Source organism: Stomoxys calcitrans, chromosome 4 (assembly GCF_963082655.1).
Source record: "Stomoxys calcitrans chromosome 4, idStoCalc2.1, whole genome shotgun sequence".
Taxonomy (NCBI): Eukaryota; Metazoa; Arthropoda; class Insecta; order Diptera; family Muscidae; genus Stomoxys; species Stomoxys calcitrans.
In genome coordinates, this window is record NC_081555.1 from 22,896,116 (window position 1) to 22,902,115 (window position 6,000).

Genomic DNA, 6,000 nt, shown 5'->3' on the forward strand with positions numbered 1-6,000 from the left:
AGAAGGGGGGACAGAAGTACGGATAGAAAGACGGACAGAAGAAAGGACGGATAGACACATGGAGAGAAGGACAAATGTACCCTAGATCGAATATCAGTATGGTATTTAGATTGCAGACTGCCATTTTAGTGGCCAGGGATTCCCCTAGATATTTTAGTCCATTAACAGGCTAAAAGGTACAACATTTTTATACCCACCACCATAGGATGGGGTTGTATTTATATAGTCATTCCTTTTGTAACGTTTCGAAATATTGTCCCAATCGGTAAACATGTCCGTTCGGATGGGTTTTGGGATGGGGCGTCCCTCCAGTTTATTTGATCCCCCAAAATTTTATACCAATTTCGTATTTTTGGGGTACCATAAGGTGAATTTTAAACTTCGCTTAAATCGGTGCATCCATCTCCGAGATCTGGCATTTTTAAAAATTGGGGTAAGGGGGAGGTTCTTCCCCAGCTTTGGATATAAGAAAATGTATTTTTCACCGGGAACATACAAACAACTGTAAAAACAAACAAACAAAGCCCAACAATTTCAAACTTTTATTTCTATAGAAAAATTTGTCAAAATTTTATTTTTAAAGGAAATTAAGCAAAAAAATGGGGAAACACATTTTTATTGAAAATTTTTTCTACATTTTTTTACAGAAAATAATTTTTAATTTTTTGCCTATTAGGGCGAGATCATTAAACTTTACAATTTTTGTTTGTTTCTCTTTCGAGACGAGCTTAATGATCGAAGATGCAAATGGAAAAGGATAACCAAAGATAGCAACACACACCAACAACTATGGGACGCGTTTCGTCATTGGTTAGAAGATTTTTCAACTATTTTAGGTGTGGTGGCTTCAAGGGCCGTGCGTTGGTACAACATACCAATTTTGGCTTTCCTTTTCCATTTGGATCTTCGATCATTCAGCTCGTCTCGAAAGAGAAACAAACAAAAATTGTAAAATTTAATGATCTCGCCCTAACAGGCAAAAAACTTGAAAAATTGAAAATTCGGCAGAGCCCAGCCAGGATTCGAACCTGGGACCACGGAGCAACGGCGAGAGCCATTGCCGTTGTCTTAGGTTAATGTGGTTATTGTATCATAGATGCGTTTTCACTATTAATACGATTCAAATACAACATACCAACGTACGGCTCTTGAAGTCATCACACCTTATATGGTTGAAAAATCTTCTAAACAAAGACGAAACTCTTCCCATAGTGGTTGGTGTGTATTGCTATCTTTGGCTTTCCTTTTCCATTTGCATCTAAATTTTTTTTTTATAGAAAGTTTTGCAAATTTTTTTTATCGAAAATTTTGTCGAAATTTTATTTTCAATACAACCTTGTCAACTATTAACTGTCTTTTCTTGCATTATTCTTATTCATTTGAACCAAAAATTCATCATTACATCATTTTGTCCCTTTTCACTCATTGACCAAATCCCATATCCCCTCTTTAAGTTGTTGTTCTATTGGCTTCCGTTTATTGAATGTAGCACAATTAGTGTTAATTGATTTTTAAGTACGTACTTGTATGTGTTTTTTTTTTGTTCAAGCATTATTATTTTCTCAATCCTTGAAAGGAAGGACATAAACGTCTCCTTCAATTGATATCATTTACCATTGGTAATTGCTTCCAATTGGTTTGGGTGTGTTAAGACAAAGGCCATCATGGCGTATAAGTGATGCTTTGTTTTATCAATGTTATGTATACGTTCCCATGTACAAAAAGCAAACACATGTGTGTTGAATGAGAAATAATAAAACTAAAGTGCATTAGCGGAATAAGAAACAGAAATCGAATATTAAGATATTTAAAAAAAATCTTTGTATTGAAATAAAATTTATTTTAATTAAAATAAAATGGCATTGTCATAACATAACATTTCTTAAACAACATTTTCTGTCAGAGAAAAAGGTTTACAATGCCTTTTGCATGCGTCATTAAATAATAGTAATTCATACAAGTCCAACATATTTTTATATTTTTAAAGATAATTTAGTTAATAATAAAATTTCAATTTGTTTGCTTCAAAAAATCTTTGAAATATAAACTGTTCTACGAAATAAGAACCTCTTCTACTTAAAGAATTCTTGTGAAATATTTATAATACCAGCATATTCTCTCTATCTTCTACAGTTGATTGCTTTCTTGGTAATTTTTCCCTAATACCCATCACTGAGTATGTAGTGTTGTTCAATTTTCTAAGTAGATTGTTCACAGCAAATTGAATAATACCAACATGCATTTGGTATCCTTGAACTTAGATGCTAGACAGGCATTGTGATTCTCTCAGAATGACGTTGTTGATGGCGTATTGTGTATTGTGTGTGGTGTATCGAGTATCGTGATGAAAATGTTATTGTCCGGGATTAAATTGATTTAACTGAGTGTGATGACAAGCATAACAATGGCGACCATGTGTTTTGTTGTATTGCTGTCAATATTTTCATATTGAGATAAAAATCGGCTATAGCCTTTAGCAAGAAATGTTGGGGTGCAGTCAAGATGACAAAAAAATATGATAAAAAATTTGTGTTTTTAAAATTTGTGTGTTGATTTTGGTACAATGAATAATACCTGATAGGTAGAAGTAGAATATGACAAAAGATGAAATTATTATTTATATACCCACCACCACAGTGTGGGTGGTATACTTATCTAGTCATTCCGTTTATTGCACTTTAAAAAATTGATCTGCGACCCCATAAAGTATGTATATTCTTCATTGTCTAGACATTCTAAGTCAATCCATGTCCGTCCATCCATCCGTTTCTGGCTGGAAATCATGATAGAGGTCGAACAAATAAAGATATGGACTTGTAATTTTGCACAGATACTTTTTATTGCGGTAATTCGGTTGGGGTTGTAAACAGGCTATATCTGTTCAATTTTGGATATAAAAAAATGAAATTATGTTTGTTTGTTTGATCCGTATAGACTCAAAAACGGCTGAACCGATTACCTTGAAATTTTCATAGATTATGTAGGTTGGTCTGGAAGGAAACATAGGCTATATAATTTTTTGATATCCCCCGTACCCCAAAAGTACCACCCAAAACTAAAAGTGTACCCATCAGGACAATATGGGATTCAAATGCAAGGTATTCAGGAGTAGAGTTCGAATTTCATATTCAAAATTGAATTCGAATAACTTGGCGGCCGCCCCAACTCCAAAACCCCCTAAAGTAGGTTTTTTGTACGAGCATGACAATATGGGACTCAAATGAAAGATATTCAGGTGTAGATTACGAATATGGTCAGGAAGAAGGAATATGCTTTATAATTTGTTGATATCGGAAAGGGGCGGCCCCTTCTCTGTTACCCCAAAAATACCACCTAAAATCACAAGTGGACCGATAAAGTCAATATGGATATCAAATGAAAGTTTTTAAAGAGTAGAATACGGATATGGCACAAAAATTGGGTCCATGTATCCAGAAAGTTGTCCTAATGGGCTTGTCTAAAAACAGACAAATTGAACGTCCATATCAATATGGGGCTTAAATGAAAGGTATGCGGGAGTGCATTACGAATCTGACATACAAAATCAGATCCACCCCCCAAAAACGCCCAAATGGGCATATGGATCCATCATGACTATATGGGATTCGGATTGTTTTTTTGTTCCATAGAATCAAAAACGGCTGTATAGATTTCTAAATTTTTTAACCGACTGTGTAGGTTGGTCTGGAAGGAAATATAGGCTTTATAATATTTTGATATCGGATGGAGGCGGACCCTCCCCCTTACTCCAAAAATGCCAACCAAATCCTAAAGTGGACCGCTAGGCTAGGTGAAAAGGTATATCGAATATCGTTTTAAAAGTTGGGTCCCCCCAAACCCAAAACTCCTATAAACAAATATTTTCGACGTTCATGTCAATATGGGACTCAAATGAAAAGTATTCGACAGTAGATTACAAATATGGCATACAAAATTAGGTCTAGGTCGACCCATCCCCAAATGAGCATATTAGCCGACCATGGCTGTGAGGGACTCAAATGAAAGTTATTTGGGAGTAGATTACGAATATGACATTAAAATTTGCGTTCAAGTCTAGGCGCCGATTTTCCTCCTAAAACATGACAAATAGGTAAATTGACCCATTATGAAAATATGGGACTCAAATGATCCAATTTTGGACACAATGTGTTTGCTTTTAAAGCACTCCCTAAACTGAACTTCATTTCCGACTATGGCAATATGGAGCACAAATCAACGGAATTTAGAAGTAAAGAACGAATTTGATATCTATTTTCAGAGTAAAGTGTCGGTGGGCGCCCCAGTCCAAAAACACCCTCCAAACTGTTCATATTTACCAACCATGGCAATATGGGGCTCAAATTAAAGAGATTTTGGAGTGGAGTACGAATTTGAGTTTAAGTTTAAACACAAGTTTAAACACAATGATAAGGATCTTTTTATAGCCGAGTCCGAATGGCATGCCGTAGTGCGACACCTATTTGGAAAGAATTTTGTACAGGACCATGATTGGCCATTAGAGTGGATAACCATCCCTTTAAATTTTGTTCGATGTTCTCTCCGGGATTCGAACGCAGGAATTCACCGTCATAGGCGGACATAGGCTACAGTTGCACGAATTAGATATCCACATTCAGGGCGAAGTGTCCCCACCCTAAAAAGATATTAGATAGTTGAAGAAGGTGCAGTGAAGCGGGTCCTGTTCAGCTAGTCTACCATATAATAGGGTCCTTCGACTAGACTTCTTTAGCCCTTTAAGATTGCAATTGTTATCATATTTGAAAAAATTTTGCACGTAGTGTTTTTTCATGATTTCCAATATTGGTGGTTAGCATGGTTTCAATCGGCTTATAACCTGATACAGCTGCCATCTAAACTTCTTGAGCCTCTGGAATCCGCCGTTGTTATCCAATTTGAATGCAATTTTGCACATAGTGTTCTGTTATGACTTCCAACTATCCTGCCAAGTATCGTTCAAATCGGGTATAACCTGATATAGCTCCCATATAAAGCAATCTTCTGATTTTACTACCTGAGCCCCTGGAAGTCTCACTTGCTATCCGATGTGGCTGAAATTTGGCATGTAGTGGTCTGTTACAACTTTCAACAACCGTGCTTGGTAGTGTCCGAATCGGTTAATAACCTGATATGGCTGTCATATTAGCCGATCTTCCATTAGTTTTCTACGGCCCCTACAATCTTAAATTTTTGCCTGATTTGGCACTCAAAAACGGTGGATAAGCCGGTCATGACAATATACCTGCTGAACTGTTGCGATATGGGGCACACTCCAATAATCAGAGAGGCCTGGGATAAAACGCTGTCTCTCGGAATGGAAGAAAGGGATCATGATCACAATCCCAAAGAAGGGTGACCTCAGCCAGTGTAAAAACCGGAGGGGGATTACATTGCTAAACGAAGCGTATCGCCGACGCTATTTATAGCCTACAACTGTGGTATAGGCTATTATAACTTAGTGCATTTGTTTGTAACACCCAGAAGGAAGAGAGATAGACCCATTGATAGGTATACCGATCGACTAAGAATGACTTTCTGATTCGATTTTGCTATGTCCGTCTGTCTGTCTGTCTGACCGTCAATCTGTCCATATTAACTTGAGTACAAACTACGGGTTTGTACTCGTCTTCAAATTTGGTACAGGCATGTTCTTCAATCTAGAGACGATCAACAAAAAAAATTATAACTTGTATATCCCTAAGACTATTGATGATATTGTACACCTCAAGCTGACTTTTTTGTTGGGATTTTTTTATTCGATGGTATGTCCCTAAAACCATTGAAGATATTGTACACCTCAAGCGGACTGTTTTGTAGGGATTTTTGTAGTACTATCTAGAAAAAACAAACAATTTTGAAAATCGGACTGCAAATATTTGAAGATTTGGTAGCCCGAACAACTTTTCGAAATACCAAGGTGACCAACTTTAGCTGATTGTCAAAAGGCGCCCGGACAACTTAGGGCCCTGAAATTTTGCACACAATCTCAAAGAGATATCACAA